The sequence below is a fragment of the Dryobates pubescens genome, chromosome 16 (assembly GCF_014839835.1).
Source record: "Dryobates pubescens isolate bDryPub1 chromosome 16, bDryPub1.pri, whole genome shotgun sequence".
NCBI classification, from domain to species: Eukaryota; Metazoa; Chordata; class Aves; order Piciformes; family Picidae; genus Dryobates; species Dryobates pubescens.
This window is the reverse complement of record NC_071627.1, coordinates 275,396-297,243: the sequence shown is the minus strand read 5'-3', so window position 1 is coordinate 297,243 and position 21,848 is coordinate 275,396. Positions and strand designations below refer to the sequence as shown.

Sequence of the window (21,848 nt, the reverse complement as noted above, 5' to 3'; positions counted from 1 at the left end):
CACTCACTGGCAGCCCTTCTGTTTCATCATGCCAATAATGTCTCAAGAAATTGAGATGAGCTGAACTGTTCATGTAAAGAAACTAAGATGAGCTACACCAGCTCAGCTATTTCTTATGACCTCATGCAAAAATTTTCAGACCAGTATATACCCATTAGTTATTCAAAATCTTTATTTGCCTTTAGCACAAGATACAGATGCAAATCTATAAAAATTTGGCAAATAAAGTTTATAAAAAGTTTGACCAACATGCCCATGCCAGATACATTTCAAGACTAGAAGAGGCCAGTCAAATAGCTGAGTAGTTTGTGAGTCTGTCATTTAAGGAAGAACAGCTTTGGTGATCTTTTGGAAACCCGGTATCCTTGTTCTTACATCAGGGACACACCTTTCATTGTCCATGCAATTCCTTTTTCCCAGGCTTTTGTAGTTGAATGCTATTTGAATTTGGGTGGCCTTTTTTTTTTCTTTTAAGAACATGTACTAACCTGTCTAAATTTTTTAAAATTCCATGAAGATTATATACTGTATATATTGATAACCACAGCTAAACCAGACTCCTCTTAAGTTAAAAAAAAATATTTAAATATCCTGTATTCACACTGCTAACACCCCATACCAAACCAGTACTAAACCAAATCTTGAAGATGATCAAGCATAAACAACTAAGCACAGCATGAAAAAAAGCTAAAATCCAGGAAGGAGCCAAGACAGCAAAATGCTTCTTCGTTTTCCCAGAGAAGTGAAGATGGACACTATTGCAGCACGTAATTTGAAGAGATGAGAAAACTTGTTGAACATGGTGGCAATAATTGAAAAACAAACAAACCACAAAACAGAGCATACTCAATACAGTTAAGGTAGTGGGCATGTACAGGCCTAGACAGCAGATTTAAGCACTCCTACTGGACTGAAGAACCAAGACTCCAACCAAATCACTGATTTAAATTTTTAGAGGTTTTTTTGGGGGGAGGAATACCCAAATGTAAAAACCCAAGCAGCAAAAAAAACCCCACACCAACAAACAACTCATACAAACATACACCTAGGAACATTATGGTAACATTTAGTTAGGTGTGCTGCGGTTTGCTTCATTCAAGATGGGCAGCTGTAACTGAACAATGTTCTACATGTCATCCTTCACAGCAGTCTAAATAATTCCTACTCCAAAGAGTGATACTGTTATTATAATACAAATATTTCACAGACATATTTTTACATCCATGACCTAGTGGATTTTTTATTTCCCTTTTTTGTAATATGGAGACAACACATCCACATAAACACTCACCACTCACAACCACCCTATTTGAAAGGCATAGTTCTTAACACCAAGTACCTTAAAAGACTATCTTCAACACACAGATTTCACAAGCTTTCATTTCAGTTTGGACAGATTTATTTCTGCAAGATGGGGTCTCAAGTTTACTTGAAGTCAGAAGCACAACTAATGTGAATAACAATAAATCCCCACTGAGACAAGAAGCTAACTGGATTATCCAGAGTAACTACTGTGAGACTATTCTCTAGTTCCCTATCTCACTGACTGACCACCTCACAGCTACCACAATAAAAGGAAAATAGGTTCTATGCACTCTGTATTTAGCCCTCTCCATACTACATCACCTCAGTTTTCTTCATCTTGATGTTATGTGCTTTATTTAGCTCATTACCCTATGTAATAACCTCCTATAAACATCTGTGAGCAAAAGACAACAGGCTATATAAACAAATAATAAATACTATCATATATCTGCAGAACATGGTATGCACATGTGCAATTTTTCCTCATTTCCACCTCAGCCAAACTGCTTTCCGTTCTGAATGGATCACCTTTTCACAATCTCTGATCCTTAAAGTTTCTGCACTTAAAAACAAGTATATGTCCAGTACGAAAGACTTAAGTCCTCTAGACAAGTGCACTCATTTAAAGGGTTACGGTAATGCACATAAACGTATACAACAGACACATTCAAGCTCCTAAACCCACACATACACAGAGTTCGTCTACACCACATTCAGTGCTTTTAGTTAGCTGCTGACCTGTCATCACCATTATGAGTGTTGATCTCAGCAAAAGTTTACCCTTAAAGTTAATGGACAACTTACCCACTGGAACAACAGCAACAACAACAAAAAAAATGCCTTTAGCAACAAACTTGACTATTCTGTAGCTTCCTTTAATCAGATAATATTCTTAATATACACAAATTGCCTCACCTTCATTCACTTCTTTAGGCTCAACTGAGTGTCCTAACTACAAAATACTTGTCTCCAAACCAAGAGGAGCAAAGAATCCCCACAGCCTCCCACCTGCCCAGGACACACCTGGGACCCCATCTTCAGTTCACCATCCCTCCCACACACTATTTCAACTTCTCATAGCCTCAGCCAAAAATGCCTGCTGCATCTCTCCATACACAGACAAGAATTCTCACTAAGTCAGCAATATAAAGACTCCAGTTTCCCTTTTTACAAATACCATTCCCCAATACACACATGTATACATAGTGTAACAAAATCGTCAGCATGTATATGCATAACCCTCACAAATTCATGCTACTTTTCTTCAAATGAACACAAACCTTTCAAAAATCCTACCATTCATTTCTACTTTTAAAAACCCACCCAGAATCCCTCACTTCCTTACAAACTGTGGTAATCCCTGGAAATCTATCTGCAAGAGTGCATTGATGTCCTCAGACAGAAATTTACACTGCCTGACACCTGCCAAAAATATAGATACCTAGAGTTCTACAACTCCCCAGGACAGACGCACACTTTTCTCCAAAGAGCACTATCATGACCCCAACACCTGCCATTTGCTGTATGTTTTCCAATTAGTATCTAGTGGCTGAAACAACAAATACCCTGCCTTTCAATTTCATCACAAATGAGATGCCAATTCACAGCTCCTTTCATTTTCCCAGGACACAGACCAGGTTGCTTGATGCCCTAGCCCATCTCAACACACAAAAACCCCAAAGCCGAGCTGGTGACAACCAGGAATCTCTCTCAACTCTCAGTATGAGTGGCAGACAAACCAACTTACATGCTGAAAGACTATGCATGCCTTTCTGTCCACATACCATCTCATATTACACACGAAGGTCTCGCACATTAAGCCTAACCACAGTGGCCACCAAACAAAACAAGTTCGGAACCTTGCAGCAGCCTATTACCACTGTGCCTATAAGTTGTACGTAGGCTTACCTACCACCCAAAACCTCCCTCCTCCACAACACCTAGAAGTCAGACAACTTATCACCTTACTTCTCACAACACACATGATTGTTTATGTATCAAGCCTTCATGAACCACTACTCCTAAATACATATGGCTTCATAGAACTGTTAGGGTTGCAAGGGACCTCAAAGATCATCTTGTTCCAACCCCCCTGCCAAGGGCAGGAACACCTCACAATAAATCCGGTTGCTCAGAGCCACATCCAGCCTGGCCTTAAAAATCTCCAGGGATGGGGCTTCTACACCTCCCTGGGCAACCTGTGCCAGTCTCTCACCACCCTCATGGGGAAGAATTCCTTCCTAACATCCAATCTCAATCTACCTATTTCTAGTTTTGCTCCATTCCCCCCAGTCCTATCACTCCCCAACACCCTCAAAAGTCCCTCCCCAGCTTTCCTGTAGCCCCCTTCAGATACTGGAAGGCCACAATAAGGTCTTCTTGGAGCCTTCTCTTCTCCAAACTGAACAGCCCCAACTCTCTTAGTCTGTCTTCAGAGGAGAGGTGCTTCAGGCCTCTGATCATCCTTATGGCCCTTCTCTGGACACCTTCCAGCATATCCAGGTCCTTCTTGTAATAGGAGCTCCAGATCTGGTCACTCCAGGTGAGATCTCACCAGAGGAGGGGAGTAGAGAGGGAGAATCACCTCCCTTGACCTGCTGGCTATGCTTCTCTTGATGCAGCCCAGGATGGGACTGGCTTTCTGGGCTGCAAGTGCACACTGGTGGCTCATGTTGAGCTTCTCATCCATCAGCACCCCCAAGTCCTTTTCTTCAGGGCTGCTCTCAAGCCAGTCCCTAACCAGCCTATATCAATGCTTGAGAGTGCCCCGACCCAGATGCAGAACCTTGCATTTGGTCTTGTTGAACTTCACGAGGTTGACGTGGGCCCACCTCTCCAGCCCCACGGCATAAACATATCTCTCAACCCTACCACAAAACACAGCAACACGCATACAGCCCATCAAAATTACTTCCTTTCTTCGACTAGCTACAAATTACAGCAGAAGTATACACGCGTTTATATCCAATGGGTTGGCAGCACCAGCGAGCTCCAAACTACGAGAAAGAACTGCGTTCAACTTCTTTTCTCTTGCACGCTCAGAACCCAGGCACTGCCCATGTGCCTGTGACTTCATCCCCTTCGCACACAGCTTGTCACAAGCACTCAGGCCTAACGACAGCTTCTGCCTCCAACGCCATGGGCCGTCCCCGCAGCTCGCCACCTCCCACCACTCCACCCCGTCGGTAAACACCGGACCCCGCCAGCCCCCGGCCCGCCACTCCCCCGACCCCAGCCAATGCACGTGCTCAGAAACGCTCGACCCGCCGGCCGCCCCCTAACCGCGCTCCGCACGCAAGTACCGGCACGCCGGCCACTTCAGGCCCCTTCCCCGCCCCGCACACAGCACTACTCACAGGAAACCCGGCCCGCCGGCTCACTCACCCGTCACGCCGCAGCCAGCGTGCAGGGCCAGGGCCACCGAGCCCCCTGTCTCCGCCTCGGCCCGCCTATCGTGGCGCACAGAGGACGAGACCGCCAACCCCTATCTCTAGCTACAAAAGCGGGCTTGCCTTCCCCGCCACTTCCTCGCCGTCCCACTGCCGTGCAACTACCCCGGGTAGACGCAGCTCCTCCGCCAGGAGACCATGTCAGTGCGGCCCTCTGCCTTCTTTTCCCCAACGGCGGGAAGACGCGGAGACCGGGCCTGCGCGGAGCTTGCCTGCTCCCGGGAAACTGCACACACAGCAGGCCTTGCCTGCCGGCCCTCTGACCCCACGGCGCTGGGCCAGCGCTGCCAGCCTCGACTCTACACGGCACACGCGCAGGCCCTGCCGCTCGGTAACATGCGCGCCCAGGCGAGGGCAGGCCCGGCCCGGCTTCTCGGTCGCTTTCCCCTCTCTGCCCGACTCGGCTCAACCCAGCGCAGACACGACCCGCTCGCCTTGTACCCCACGGCCAGTCGTGACCCCTCTACCTGTCGGTAGACGAGCACCGACGTTCTCCGACGTCCAGGCCACAGGCAGCCCTGCAATGCCTGGACCGGGTGAAGGCGGGCCTAGCTCGGCCTCAGGCACGGGCCGCCCCGCGCTGGCCGTCGCCGGTCGTTGTCGCCACCCGCTCGCGCACTCTCAGCGCCGCCAGCAGCGCGGACATGTTGGGAGCCCCTGTCCCAAAGGCCACTGCTAGGCCCGCCCTCCCCACCGCCCACGTCACAGCGCTCCGGGAGGGGCGGGCGGGGCACGGCCCACAGCCCCGCCCTCATCCCATCGATGCCTTTCCCTACTTCGTGTTCTTCCCAGGCTACTGGCTGCCGCCGCCGTCGCTCATCCTTGTCCTGTCCCCTCTCGGTGGCCATTGGGCCGTCTGCCCTTCTGACTTTATCCTATCTCAGTGTCATTGGTCGCGCCCTTCTCAGCTCACCCGCCCCAAAACTTTTTCTGACTGGGCCTTTCCCCATTGCTTTGGGATCTATTGGCCGTGGCTCCTGTCAATCAAAGTACTACTGCACCGGCTCTTGTCTTTCTCGAGAGTTTTTCTTAACCGGCCTCGCAGCCTGGACAGTACTGATAGAAGCGGCAGTCAGTGAGCGCAGGAGTTTTTGCCTCTCCCAGCCTCCCTCCCCCACCACATCTGTCATGGTGCGGTTTGCCTGAAGGCCATTGGTTCTCATCGCCGCCATTCCTGCAGCCTCACTCGTCCCCGCCCCCAACTCGTGAAATGGGCATAAACCGGGAGACGGTTGCCTTCTCGTGATTGGCCGTAGCCCACGCCAATAAAGCGGGGCTGGCCGTCCCTAGTGGAACCGCAGTATGTGCCGGCCCGGCGCCGCTCCGCACGGCGATTGGTCGCGGAGTGGTGCGGGCTTGCCGCGGGGGTCGGTGAGCAATGCCCGTATGTGCGCGCCATTACATCACCGCTAGCCAATCAGGGAGCGCGGGGCTGGTCTGCTGGTCGCGGAAGGGCAGGGCCGGGTGGTCGCGTTCGAGAGCCTTGCCGCCTCACGCCCCGGGGGCGGGGCTGTGGCCGGCAGCCGGCTCGGTAAGCGTAGCTGCCGTTTTTTACCACAGTAAAGTAGGAAGTTGGAGGAATGTTGACGTTCTTTTCCGTAGCTGCGGCTCAGGGAAGGGGTCGCCACTCCAGGGGTGCTCGAGGAAGGCTTCTCGGAGTTACTCGTGTCTGCCGCAGGGCCCGGGTGCACGGGCTCAAGGGGTGGGAACCGAGCCACCGCGCAGGAGCCGTTGACAACGTGCCGCCTGGAAAGTAACAGCAGTTGCGAGGAAGCCGCCAGTGCTGGAATGGGCAACTTGCAGGCGTCGACCTCTCTGGCTGCGGCGAGAGCCTCCCGTGGGAGGTTGTAATTCACACCCTGCGTGGGCTTACCTACTCTGCAACCTATTTCTCGCCCCCAAACAAAATGTTTTCAGGAAGGAACGTGAAACCTCCCTGATGCTTCATAATCCCTTGCTATTCCTGCTTTTCTCAATCAACGAGCTGGCTGAAGCCAGCTGAGGCTCATCTCTCTGGAGAGGGACTCAACTCCTGCCTTGCTCTGCAGCCCTGTACAGCAGTTCTGCTGGCTGCAGTTAGACATTATAGTCTTTGCTTATTAGCTAAAAGGCATTGAAGGCATAGGCATAGAACTGTAGTCCTTGCCTTACACTCCCAAGCACCTGAAGTTCAGTGTACCATCCTAAAAAAGAGCATACAAATTCCTACATCTTAGTCTACTGATGCTCTTGTCCCCCTGCGTTGGTGTTTCTTCCCCACACACTATATGTATTGCTGTAAATTAACAGGTCTTGAGATCATAGGTCAAAATGCAGGATACATACATTTTGATTTATCCATCTCTCTTTTTCTGGAGTGTTAGGAAAGGAGCTGGCCCTGGAAAAGGCAGGAACTTCCCCTTATGGAGTTGGAATTCTCTCCCAGTCTTCCAGATGTGATTATTTTTACAAGTTCTCTAGAATTATGTCCACAGTACAGAAAATGCTATGCAGCTTTTAGCTTTAAGGTCTTCAATACCACCAATCACATTAGAAAATCCCTTCACTGAGCTCTGGAGGCACTTTTAGCTCAGGTAACTTATGCAACTGGAGTTCTAAGACCAGGAGCTTTGCTTTCTGTGGGAACAAGTGTGTCTACTCTGCATAAGAAGATGAGAAAGGTCACTTCAGCATGATCATGCTGCTTCCCACAGCTTTACCAGGTGACAGAGCTGACTGAGAATGAGATCTAGATTGCCTCAGCACAGGCCCGTGGGAGCAAGTCCAGAAACAGCCAGAACATTGAGACTGCAGTTAGCCTTCTGTCATAGCAAACTTGCTTATAGACAAGCTAATTTAAGTGCCCAGACCCAGCTGCCAATCAACACAGTTAACTTTGCAGTGTCCACATGATCTGGAACTCAAGATATTGTATCTATATATCTAGCTAGGGATCTTTTTTTTCCCTTTCTTCCTTATAGTCTTTTATACAGCTTATAGTCTTTTATACAAAATTCATGTATTATTAAAAAAATGGTGAATCTGGCTAAAATTTGCTATATCTTTGGGTTGATGAGCATAAAATTCATTTTGCCTAGATACGTCTTGGACTGTTGAAATAGTTTTTATTTCAATTGATTTTTGAGGAACATTTCAAGGAATTTTTTTGAGACCCTGTCATTCCTTAAAAGTAATGGTAAATCTTTCACAGATTTCAGCAGGTACAGAGCTGGACTGTAACTTTATCAAGCCTCAGTTTACAGCCTCTACTTTGCTTCTTGGCTACCTGCCAGAGAGACACCATAGGCAGCATTAGATAACTTTTCTCAGCGCAACCAAGGTATACTCAGCTGCTGCCTCTGACCCTTGCATCTAATTTACTTTCGCAGCTGTTCTTCCCACAGTGGCTACTAAACCAAAAATGCACAGAAATACTGAAGAAAAGATTGAGTTAGTCTTTCATTTGCCGTTCAAACCTCTTGACCCCGCCTTTCTCCTTGCTTCTTGATTCAACACTTTTGTTGTTATACCTGTCATTTTGCATATAATGCATTGCATATAATATTTTATAACAGATTTAGAAAAAACAAAATACTTATCGTGTTGCCTTACTACCAGGACAACCTTTACTGGATTGACTTCCAAAAAGAGTAAATATTACCTTACATTATCTCTAATGTAATAAATCACGTGCCTAAATACTTCTCCAACACAACCTGCTTAATGTTAGAGATTAACTAGAAATCTACACCACGCACACGAGTCATGAACCCAACGTAAACATCACATTCCTAAACACCAGAAAATGTGCATATCTGCCTGGTTTATGTGGGCTAAAACTAAACACTGGTATTGCTCAAGAGGTGTGTGTGGCAAGAGGCTGTGTGTGTGCAGCGATAGGCAGCAGGGGCAGTGAGTGAAGTAACAAGTAGGTGAAATAATGGGTTTATGTGGCAATGTGGAGTTAATGGCTAATCTAGGGATTTTGTACCTTTTTGTGGCTGACTCCAGTTAAGCTTTGTGTAAGGTTACTAAAGCAGGGTGTTTGTGAATACAGGTATGTTGGATCAACACTAATGTGTGCATGCTTGAAAGTGTGTGCATTTTTAATACATGCAAAGTCCCTCTGGTTCTTAGTGGTGATGAAAATAACTGTGAACTATAGAAATGTTAACTAGTAAAAAGGATAACGGCAGTTTGCAAACAGCTTCATTTGATACGACACTGAAGAGGAATCAAAGTGAGTTCTTACCATACAGATTTTTTAAAATTCCCCTTTTTTTGTTCTATTGCTATTAGTGAACAGATTTTTTTTTTCTTTCAGAAGCAGCTGTTGACAAATCTCAATAATTAAATTTGTTTGACGTTCAAATGAATGAGCTGTAAAACAGGTCTTGACAAAATCTCAGTAACTTTGGGAAACTGCTTGATCTGACAGCATTTTCACATCCTTATTTCAGCTTATTACCTCAGGTTTTGAAAAAGTTAGGTTTTCATCTGAGCACAAATGGCAACTGCTCTAGTTCCACAAGAAAGCATTTTTGGGTACTGAAAATATTCATGGTGCATGAATGGTTTTTATTTGCAAAGCAAACAACCTCTTTCATTCTCAGCTGAGTAACTTCCCATGGAAATGAATTTACTAAACAACAGTAGTTAAGTTCTTCACCACTTCCCTGTGTCTGCCTTCTAGATTACACCATCTGTGAAGAAAGGAAGGAAATCACCAGAGATAAGAAGATCGTCTTTGCATTAAGAAATAAGTAGAGAAAAGTTGGAAAGTTTTGTGTAATATTTTGCCTTGATTGTGCTCAACAAGGAGAAGACAAATGCTAATACAGCAGTGGGGAATAGGAAGAGTGTGGGATGGGTAGTAAAGAAAAAAGCACAGATACAAAATCAAAACCCAAGTAACATTACTGGTAAAATGAAATAACTGAAAAGTGGATGAATTATTTCCAGCATTTTGTGAAAAAAAACAAACACAAAAACATTGGAGGAATTTCACAGAGCAGTTCAGGAAAGAGAAGAGAAGAGAAGAGAAGAGAAGAGAAGAGAAGAGAAGAGAAGAGAAGAGAAGAGAAGAGAAGAGAAGAGAAGAGAAGAGAAGAGAAGAGAAGAGAAGAGAAGAGAAGAGAAGAGAAGAGAAAAGAGAAGAGAAGAGAAGAGAAGAGAAGAGAAGAGAAGAGAAGAGAAGAGAAGAGAAGAGAAGAGAAGAGAAGGGAAGGGAAGGGAAGGGAAGGGAAGGGAAGGGAAGGGAAGGGAAGGGAAGGGAAGGGAAGGGAAGGGAAGGGAAGAGAAGAGAAGAGAAGAGAAGAGAAAAGAGAAGAGAAGAGAAGAGAAGAGAAGAGAAGAGAAGAGAAGAGAAGAGAAGAGAAGAGAAGAGAAGAGAAGAGAAGAGAAGAGAAGAGAAGAGAAGAGAAGAGAAGAGAAGAGAGACGAGACGAGATGAGACGAGGTTGGAAGAGAACTTCAAGATCATCACGTCCAACCTATTATCCAACACCACCTAATCAACTAAACCATGCAACCAAGCACCCTATCAAGTCTCCTCCTGAACACCTCCGGTGATGGTGACTCCACCACCTCCCCAGGGAGCCCATTCCAATAGGCAATCACTCTCTCTGTGTAGAATTTCTTCCTAATATCCAGCCTAAACCTCTCCTGGCACAGCTTGAGACTGTGTCCTCTTGTTCTAGTGCTGGTTGCCTAGGAGAAGAGACCAACCTCCACCTGTCCACAACCTCCCTTCAGGTAGTTGTATAGAGCAATAAGGTCTCCCCTGAGCCTCCTCTTCTCCAGGCCCTCGTGATAAAAGGAAACTGGTGGAGTTCCTAACTTGAACACATAGATTAGAAGGGACTTGCAGCTGGGGAAATGAAACAGTGCAAATAAAGATGGATAGAAACATTCTGTGTTAAGGAAGCAATGTTCTGCAAATAAAAGTTAGGGACTAAACCATCTCAGAATTTAGTTCCAACTTACTTTTTAAAAAAATGGTTACAGAGTGTATTGAAAGGAGAGGGCTGTAAGATTGTTACAGATCCCTTGGTAGAAATTTAGAAGGTGGCTAGAAAACTCCATGTTATTGAACAGATGGTACCACTTTGATACAAAGAACTAGTCAGTGAGATTTCAAATTTGTAGTTACTGGTTTGGGAAACACATGCTACTCATTGTTGGGGCCACACATGCTGGACTGTGGTAGTCCATTAATGCCTTCTCTAAACTGTCACTGAGCATGCAAGAAGCTTTTTGGATGGTTCAAGGTGTCCTTAAAGGACTGACCACCCTTGAGCAGGTAGTCATGAGTTGTGTGATGAAAGAAAGTAGAACGTTCTCAATCTCAGAAAGATTAATGTGATTAATGAAGGGACCCATCAATAAAATCAGCTTGTACAATGAAAACAGAAATTTGATTTGGAAGACATTTTAGCTATCTTAAAATCAAAATAATTAATTCCATTGGGATTCTATGTCTCACAAAAAAGTTTACAGGTAGAGGCTTCAAGGCTTAGGTGGGAGAGAAATGACATCAAGAGAGAGGTAAGAATTATAAGCAGAGAGCATATAACAAAACAGAAATAAAGGTCTGGTTCAGCAAAGATCTCAAACATGAGTAAAGGTGAGAGTGAATGGAGAATTTAACTGGAAAATCAAGTTAATTTAGATCTTATGTTTGATATGTGGAAAAATATCAAGGTGTTATCCACCTGTGACATTATATTGTAAGAAAGAAGTGATGTTGGTTTCTAGTGAAGAAGTGGGTTTTAGGGATAGTCTGTATCTGATTCTATAACTAAATGCATGCTTTGTATCAATTATCAGTAAAGAAGGTGATTTTGAACACAAAATTAGAAGGCAGGATGGCTAATAGGAGGGGAAAGGAACTGCTAGTATCATATATAAGCTGAAAATAAAACACAGTCAGCAGTCTCTGGGTAGAAAGAACAGGTAATGCCCATTCCAGCAGTCAGAAAAGAATGTCAAATGACGTGTCTCATGGAAAGCTCTTTGAAGTAAGTATAGCAGGTAATGAGAAAATGCTTGTGTATGAAAGGTAGACCTTACTAGATCAACCTAATATCTATCTTTCATAATATCATTCAGCTTCTATATAAAGGAGGAGATGGTAGGAGTTAGCAGAGGAATGCCAGACACTAATGGAGGTGATGAACTATTCAAAATGTAATGATCGGAGGTGAAGTATACAAGTAAAGGCTGTTCTCTTTGCACTCCTGGCCCCCAGCCAAGGTGAGTTTTGAGCTTAAACCTTTTAGATATTTTCTTAAGGACATTGACACAATAAGATGGTGGAAAGTAAACTTGTAAATGACCCAGTGCTTAGAGATACTAACAGTTAGAAGAACTAGGAAACCATACACAAAGTCATGGAGAAATAAAAATGTAGTTAAGTTTAAGAATATAAAAGCAAGACCTTTGGGGATTAATATCAGAAATTTCCTCTAGCACCTGGGAGTTCATTGCGTCAAAAAGTGATGAAGATAGAATATTCTAGTACATCACAGCATGATACAAAATGCCACTTATTTGGAGCATTAGAATGACAAATGCAATCTTAAGCATGGCTAGGCAACAGGTTAAGTGCCTTTACACAGGCACTTTAATTGGCAGTGTGGAAGTACTCATTTGATGCTCCACACAGGCAGCTATGAGCTGACTTTGAGAGGTAGCAAACTGAGGGAGCTGATGTGCCAAGATTATTTCTATTGCCTTCATTTGAGCTTTGTTCGTGTTGTTAAATTGGGTAGGGACAGAGAGCCACAAGCTGTCAAGCCAGTTTGTAATTAAGCCTTGACTTAGCATGGCTTAGTAAGTTACTACTCTACAGACAAGCTATAATAACTGCCTGTGTGCATGCACCCAGCTTGTCTGGCTGCTGAAGTAAAATGTGTTAGTTTAAGCTACTATGTGCTGCTATAGCATCCGAGCTAGTAAGCAATAATTTTCCTCGGTAACCCAATCGCTTGTGAGCATACATTCAAACATTTGCTCCATGCTACTGAGAAGCACTGAAGTCAATGCAGTATTGTAGGTAGCATGGGAGATAGACTAGAAGTGTTAGTTTTGTTAACTTTTTGTTGAGATGTCTACTTTTGCAGTCTAGAGTTTTGGTACCCATTTTATTTTTGTGTTAGAATATCAGTTTCTGCTTAGACTACTCTCACCCACCCTCGTGACATGCCTTGATCGTTATTACTGCCCTGCGTTGTTCTTCACTGACTCTCTGGACTGTAGATTACTTTTACTACCTTTTTGAAGTATATTAAGGGAACTTAGACTTTCAAAGATCTTTCAAATGCTGTATTGATACGATGTTACACAGTACAGAACAGTCTAATGAAAATCCAAGAATAAAGACTCAAAAAGGAAAAAAAAAACCTGAAAAATTTGTAATCTAAATATGTAGCTATTAGCTGAGATACACTGCTATTGGTAATCACCATTGCTACCTTTCCTGCCCACTTACCCTTTTGTCCTAAGCACACCTCTAATAGTAATCTAATGACAACAAGTTAACAGCTTCATACTTAATCTTTGTGATATTTTCTCACCTTATATGGAATTATGATTACTGTTAATTCATCATGCTACCCTTTCTTACCTTAACTATGAGATGTGATTGCCTGGGAGAGTGGCAAAGGTTGCTTCATAGTATCAGTGAAAAATACTCTCCCACATTTCCATTCACCATCATTTCTTTTTCTCTTCATTGTTGAGGGAAAATAACAGCTTGCGAGCTCCTCTGAGAGAGGGGGCTTGTAACACATTACATATGTCTATAATGGGGCAACACATCAGGCAGAAGAAATCTAATCTATATGAGTGCTTTGTATTGTTCAAGGATGTTTCTGGTGAGGGTGTTCTGCTAAGATCAGCTGAACTGTTAAACTGTAATGGATGTGACTCTGAGGAGGAAATACTAGCAACCAAACTCTGCATGTGTATAGGGTTGTGCTAAGGTTTTTTCCATTGCTGGTGGTTGGGTTGGATTTTGGTGTTTGGGTTTTTTTAAGACTAAGGGGGGGAAATGGCAGTCTTCTGACAAACTTCATGTGTGTCCAGTACATCACTGAACCTTTTCCTAAAGAAATGAACTACAGCAGGGGTTGCTGAGTAGTTTATAGATGTATGCAAATGTTGAATAGCAGCTTAAGCAGAAAGGAAAGGTGGCAATAAACCAAACCAAACCAGAAAAAAAGGTAAGCCTAAGCCCACGGCAAGGGAAGTGCCTCTTATAGCATCTAAGCAGGCCTCTCTGGAATCCATTCCAGTGGTGCACAACCCCAGCAGGTCATTGCTGCAGATTAGTTGTAAGCTTGCTCATGGAAACACTTGGTGGTGACTCAGTTAAAGAGAGTCACCAATAGCAAATCTATCCAATAGGATCAACAGGCTGCACACCAGCTTGCTGTGAGGTAAAGCTAATAAGCATGGTTGGCAATAGCACTATCACTGACTCCAGATAGAGATGCTCAAAAAAAATAAATTCTTCCTTCTCTGCACTTCTGTAGAGTGGTTTGATAGGTGTTACCCCTGACCATCAACGTAGCCCATGTTAGACCCTTTGTCGCTCTGCAGCCTTTTCAATTTTGAGCTCTGAGAAAAGAGCTTAGGCTTCTACAGGCTATATCCAGCTATGACTCCTGCATTGTCTTGCAGTGTCCACAGTTCAAAAGAAACGTTTTAAATGTCAAAACATACAAGCATGTAATGAAACTTCACAAAGAAAAGCAAAGCAGAATGTAGACTAGGTTCAGTGTTGACTTGCTGGAAGATGTCCAGAGAAGGGCAACAAAGCTGGGGAGGGGTTTGGAACACAAGCCCTATGAGGAGGGGCTGAGGGAGCTGGAGTTGCTTAGCCTGAAGAAGAGGAGGCTCAGGGGAGACCTTATTGCTCTCTACAACTACCTGAAGGGAGGTTGTAGACAGGCAGAGATTGGTCTCTTCTCCCAGGCAGCCAGCATCAGAGCAAGAGGACACAGTCTCAAGCTGCACCAGGGGAGGTTTAGGCTGGATGTTAGGAAGAAATTCTTCATAGAGAGAGTGATTGCCCATTGGAATATGTTGCCTGGGGATGTGGTGGAGTCGCCATCATTGGAGGTGTTTAGGAGACTGTATGGGGTGCTTGGTGCCATGGTTTAGTTGATTAGGTGGTGTTGGATGATGGATTGGACTCGATGATCTCTTCCAACCTGGTTTATTCTATTCTATCTTATTCAATGTTGTTATTTATTAAGTGTTTGTTTTTCCAGGTTTTTTTTCCCCCAATTATATACTAGCAGACAGGACAGTTGTTTTAAGGTAAACACATTACATTTAGTTTTGAAAGTATTGTTAAATCTTTCTTTGCATAGTTATGAAATCTTTCCTAGAAAATGTGTATGTTTCTTACTGGCATATCCATGTGGAGATTATTAATGACAAGGGTATTAATTTATATAAGCTATTCTGGCTTCTGGAAATTATATTATCATCTGGGCAGAAAAAAAAACAAACCCACAAACCTGCTCAGATAGATTCTCACCATGGTGACCTATGAGAGAACTGTCACAACAGAAGCTGCTGTTGCCACTACAATTTTCAGAGCTCCTGCTGTTCGTGTTGCTGCTGAAGAGAAAATCCACTGCCCTCCACTGCACTTAAAGCTCAGTAAAATCAGATTGCAGCTTAAAGATAATGTTCACACTTTACTGTACATCAGTATCAAAGAGAAAATAAGATGATCAAAATATGCCAACCATAATAATAATAGTGTCAACACTGAGTATGCTGTGTACTTCCTTTGAGGCACCGAGTGCTCTGACTCTCTCCTGTTTAACAAAGGGAAACTAGCATCATGGTCACAGCTTGGGTTCAGCTCTGCTTAAGCCAGAGTGCCACTAATCTTTGCAAGAATACAAGCCAGGTAAGAAACAGAGGACTAACCCCCCTAAAAGGAAAAATAAAATCTAGTGATGTTTTTTAAATACAATCATACATTAGTACTTGCAGTTATCAAAGTGTAAGAATAGCCATGTTGTCTCTCTGCACAACAGATGTTATGAACTCTGTTCCCACACTCCACCAAAGGAGTGCTAGTTAAAATAAGCATGTTGCAAGCATGCTTTTTGCCAACAGGAAAACTACTAAGTCTGTGAAATGTATAAAGCGTACCCTTTTAACAAGCTACTTGTTATGCAACTCTAAAAAAGTGTATTTCAAATGATTAGAAAATATTTTCTGATTTCAAGGATAATCTAAAGCTAGTGGTAAGAGGACACTGGCTTTTAAATGTAAATGTTCTGCTTTGGAGAAATGAGCAGATTTGTGAATTTTACACTCTGCAGTACAAAAATGAAACAAACCTAAAGTCTCGGTGATAGGACTTGACAGTTTAAAAGCAGTATTTCTCAAAGTAATAGGGCAGACCAGAAGACCTCTGATTAGCCCACTCACCCTCAAGAAACTCTGGAATAAATAACACTGAAAGAAATTGCTGGGATATCTATAACTGGCTAAGGGAATTAGAGTTGAATGTTACTATGATAGTTGTAAAGTCTCTGATATGCTAAAGTAAGAAAGTAAGAGGAATGAAAATTACTTGAGAAAATGCTCACAACCCTAACTGATCATCACTATTAGTGACATATCTTGTATGAATCCTATGAATAAAGTAATGCATTTTTCACAAGCTGCACCGTTAGGGTACGATGTACAGCTGACAGTTCTGTTATCTGTAATTTAGAAGATGTTTAAAAGCCATGAAGAATGGTTCATAGAAGAAGTTATATTGTCTGGGTGATGAAGACCCAAACCAGATTATAATTCAGAGAATCATAGATCTGTTTAGGTTAGAAAAGACCTTTAAAATCATTGAGTCCAACCATTACCCTAGCATATCCAAGTCAACCACTAAGCCGTGTCCCTAAGTGCCACATCTACATGCCACATCTACATGTCTTTTAAACACCTTCCTGGCATGCTGACTCAATCACTTTCCTTGCAGTCTGTTACAATGCTTGACAAATCTTTTAGTGAAGAAATTTTGCCTAATAACCAACCTAAACCTCCCCTGGCACAACTTGACACCGTCTCTTCTTGTCCCATCACTTATTACTTGGGAGAAGAGACCATCATCCACCTTGCTACCACCTCCTTTCAGGTAGTTGTAGAGAACAGTAAAGTCTCCTCTGAGCCTCCTGCCTGAACTGAACAACTCCAGTTCCCTCAGCCAGTCCTCATAAGAATTCACCTGACTTTCTGAGCAGGAGGCAAGTCTATGTTTGGAAATCAGTATGTCAGAAGATCACTACATATGAAAAATGATTCCATTTGAAGCAAGTGTAAACAGATTTCACTCGCATGAATGTAAACAGGTCAGGTTGATCAAAACTACTATACAATAAGTTAGAATTTTCCCTAAATTGAAGGAAGCAAGGGAAGGGAAGTGGTTCAAAGAAATGTTCTTAGGTTTACCCTCTGTTGCGATAGCAAAGTCTCTCATACTTTGGGCAGAGGCAGGCAAACCCCCAACCAAGTACATCCTAATGTGTGGTTATAGTGGTAACTTGGCTCCCAAAGGCAAGTTCTGAGTGACTGCCAGAACAAGGTACCTATTGAAATTAGATTTTCTTCTGTGCTTTTTGTTTGTGTGTTTAAGTTTGTTTACATTCTGTAATCATCAACCTAAGCCTTGCTTTGCTAGTATAATCTTTTCCTTACTTAATTTTGCCTAGTAATAACAGTGATTTCAAGTAACCATGCACATTATGTCTGAAGAAGCTTCAAGTCCAAATAAATCAGTTGGCACACATACCTATAGGATACCCACAACCCAGGAGAAATGTGGGAAACTAGGACATGTCTTAACAAATAGCTAGAGCCAGTGTTACACTACGGGGTGTACTTTTTCCAGTGCTGTACTTATTTAACGCAAGAGATTGCACAATTTCAGGTGCCCAACTGAGATTAAATCTTTTGGAGGTTACACAGTGCTCCAGCACTACTAAGTACAGAATGCATCACAGGGAAGGAGGAGTGAGGCAGAGTAGGTGGAACTCCAAGACAGTTAAGTGTGAGTGCCATAGGGAATCACAGAGTGTATGTCTGCCAGCATAAGCCATGTGAGTATCTTACATCTAGAAAAATATTCAAGAAATGTAAATACTACATTCCATTGCAAAAGGGTGTAAGAACAACAAAATTCTGTAAGCTGGAAAAGAAAGAATGACAACAGACTCTGTGGAGCAGTACTGTACAAAGCTTTTTAATATCAGCTTTCTCATAAAGTGTTTGAAAAATGGATAATTAAGAGAGGCTCCACAGCTGAAGTATAATAAGTGCAAAGGTAAGTACAGAGTAGACACTGCCAAAACACGTGGCTGGCACTGTCATATCACAGTAAGATGCTTCAAACTGGATGCCAGCAGTGTATAAGATTGCTGGATGGGGCTTGGGAGTTTTTACTCCTTGCAAAGAATGTTATTTTTTTCAATTACTAGCACATCACCATTACACCATCACTATACTTTCTGCAACTCAGGAGTATAAGAAAGGAAAATACAGTGTTTGCAGACATCAAAAAGGGCAGAGGCGTTCAGTCTCCAGTGGTTATGAGTTCCAGGTTTATTTATTCCATCTGTGGCCCTCTAGAATAGGCTGTAGGCAAGACGACTTGCAATAGGCTGTAGGCAAGACGACTTGCCCTGGTTGTGGCAGTAGCCTACATCCAGAGGCCCTTTCCCTGCTCAGCAATAAAACATGGGAAGGACCAGAGTCCCTTGAGAAAGACAGCTTTTAGAAAGGAGCTACTGTCAGAACAATTAATCCAGTAATCACTTTTCTCTGTGCAGGTCTGTGGCACCACACTTGGAAAGATAACGACCAACAGTGAGCTGTCTGAATTACTTGGCAATACTAGTCTACTCTCAGCTACTGTATTTTTTGGGCATTCATTGCTCCAGCATGGGAAACTTGCTGTAAGCAACCTGTTGTATATATTCAGTAATTATGACACATTCAGGAAATTGATGTGTTCAGCAGCAAAGGATGGACTGCAGTATATAGCTCTCTTCTATCACTAAAGAAAAATGTAGCATCTCAAAAAAGGTCATCTCTCCTACACAGCATGTGACAGGAGTTCAGCAGGACAGAGTCCTTTGTGTATGCCTGTTTGACAGAAATCGTGGATGGCCTCAGATGAAATGTAGACTGTGACTGTGTTAAGGAATATATTGTTCTTAATTTATAAACTATATGGCAAATATAAATAAAAATATTAATAACCTTAACATGAAAAATTGCCAAAACTTATAAAATAGGTTCGATGTATGGTTACAATATGTATTTTCAATGGGAGTATACAGTATTCAGGCAACTATAACCATTTAAAATATTTTATGCAAACCAGGAGGAAATGTCAGAGAGAGAATACCCCCGGGGAGTGAAATGGCATCGACCACACAAGGGGAGACTCGACAAGAACTGTTAAGCCAAAGAGGCAATGTATTAATTACTCACAGCTGGTTCCACCCAAGTGGGGAGTGCTGCTGCTACTAGCTGTTGAGGCTTTGGGGTGCTGTCATGCGTCAGGAACAGCAGGTTGCTGGCAGGAAGTCCACTCAGTCTTGATGGCTCTTCTGGCTTCAGCGATGGCAGGCTGGTTACAGCACCTCTTGTGAAGGGCACTTGCTTTGTCCTGGGGAAACTGAGGCATGGTGAAATTCTAGTTGCAAGGGAAAGCAGGCTTGGCTCTGGCTCCAAGGTTTGCGGCTTCTCTCTTAGCTTGCAGTGTGTAGGCTCGTGGCTTTATCCCAGGCTCTGGACCAGGCACTCGAGGCAATGCAACTCGAGGCAACACAACTCGAGGCAACATCAAGCCAGACAGGTTTAAGCAAGGCAAGACTTAGGCAAGGCTTAGGCAAAGCTTAGGCAAAGCTTAAGCAAGGCAAAGCAACTAGAAATCAGTCTGTATATATATATATCTTGCCTGAGATCCAAGTGGGCTAATAGGGCAACTGAAGCCAGCACACAGTTACCCAATGAGAAGGGGTTCTGCCAGGCTGTGGCCATAAAAGGCAGAACCATAGGCCTGGTCAGGCAGGAGCAGTACATGTGCCCTTACCCCAGAAGGAGAGTTGTTTACCAGACACACATGGTCCTGTCCCCTTTGTTCCTTTTCCCACATTACCTTGACTTTCTGCAGGAAGGAGGGAGGAGAGGGGGACCATGTCTAGACACATGAGGGTCTGTCTGGGTTAGCACTGGGGCTGTTTAGCCCTACCATGACATACTGGCAGTGCAACAGCAAGAGGAGCCTTAATAGGCAGAAGATATGTGGACTGAGGTAAAAACACCTATTTCAGCTTTCATTTAAACCTTACCATGCAGTTATGTGGTTCTCCTCCTATCAATCCCAATTACATACAGTTTCTTAATGACTGCTGAGGCTTGAAGTAACAAAACAAAATTATACTGTTTTCAAGCATGTTTAACTCAAACAACTTCTGAATTCTAGTGACAGAATGACAATAAAGCTTTATGTGAACAATGATGCAGGCATGAAGGTGTGAGTAAAGACTTAAAGTCTGGGTTGTTTTTTTTTTTGCAAAAGCGAAACAAAGGACCATATACCCAAAGTACAAGAAGTCAGTGAAGCAGAAACCACAGGAGATGAAGTGTCCACTCATCCAGCACTTTCAGATTTAGAGGACAGGACAGAATTGCTTTCACACCCAGTTTTGTACCATTTAATTCTGTTGGCTTCAGTGGGGTAATATAAGATTTTCAGTCATAAAAAATAAAAACAGAATCAGGTCAATCTGTCTTTCTATCAATTATTCATTGCCTAAGCCTAGGGACTTACTGCAGCTGAGGCCCGTGTGCACTGCTGCTATAGCCGTACCAAAAAGGCAGTGATTATGTTGTTAGGCCTTTAGGTCCATGGTATCAGCAAATTATCACTGCTTCTATTTACCTACAGTGTTTTCAGACAGACCTTCGTATTCAGAAAGTACAGTTGCACTTATCCACATTATTTTAAAAATGTATTTGAAAGGATCCTGCAAAACATAATCTGCACACACATTTAATATGACATAAATACAAATTAAAGCAACCATTGAAGAAGTGTATCTGTCTCTGTAGTTAAAGCCTACTAAATTAAATTTTAAAGAATTCACTCAGACTGGAAATCATATCCCTGTGTGTGGGCATAGAAGAAAGCTCAGTAAATTCTGGCTTGGTGAGTGAGTCAGCATGAGTCATCAGCAGACATACCATCCTACGGTTATATGAATCCGCTAGGTACATTTAGAAACATTTCACAGTAACAAAATAATGCCATCCCCCTGCTTTTTGTCTAGATGACATTAATAACAGCCAAAACTTTCATAAAATATTGTAGGTGTTCTCAGCTCAACATGTGAGGTTAAAAAAAAAATTAAAAATCCCTCTATTCTGCTATTTTCATTAAGCAAAGCTAGCACAAATACAAAAAAACCCCAACAATCAACCAAACAAAACAGTCAGGAAAGCCTCAGGTTGCAAGTCAAACCATTTACACAGCTGCACTACACTGACGAACAAGTGAGCAACTGCTACTTTTTAGGTGGATTTCTGATTATTTGGTTGAATCAAAAGGGTTTTTTTCCTCTCTTCCAGTTTTAATTGTTTCCACCATTCAGCATTTCAAGTGGCTAATAAGATGTTATGAAAAATTAAGTTATTTAGCTGACATCACCAACAGTGTAATAAGCAAAACAGTGTCAATTCTGTTCCAAAGGATTTTTTAATTATGGCATCTTTTTCAAATACTCTGAATGCAGAGCAGATGAGCACTTGTAAGGCTGAAATTATTCCTGCTTTCTTCTCTTCCATTTTCTGTGGAAAAGTTACAATTGTTTGCTCTGTTTTATTTTCCTCTGAAACAGATTTCATTTTCTTCAGCCTGTCATTCTATACATAATTTATCACCCAGCATACCCCAATCTGTACAGCTACATAAGAAATGCATTTTGAGAGCTCTAATATTTACTTTTTCTTTAGCTTTGCTAAAGATTAGGGAAATTTCAGAAGTGATATGGCTGCATTCACAATGTAACTAATGAACTA

At 43.0% G+C, this 21,848-nt stretch overlaps 1 protein-coding gene across 3 annotated transcripts in view; it reads right to left on the bottom strand.

Annotated features, from left to right (window-relative positions):
- PPM1B (protein phosphatase, Mg2+/Mn2+ dependent 1B) overlaps nt 1–5,440 on the bottom strand; it is a 69,179-nt gene extending 63,739 nt beyond the window's left edge. For all 3 annotated transcript variants that reach the window (XM_054168222.1, XM_054168218.1, XM_054168221.1), the window contains exon 1: nt 5,222–5,440. The gene's annotated coding sequence lies outside the window, so the exon portion shown is untranslated. The remainder of the gene's footprint in view (nt 1–5,221) is intronic.
- Nucleotides 5,441–21,848: the final 16,408 nt, after the last annotated feature.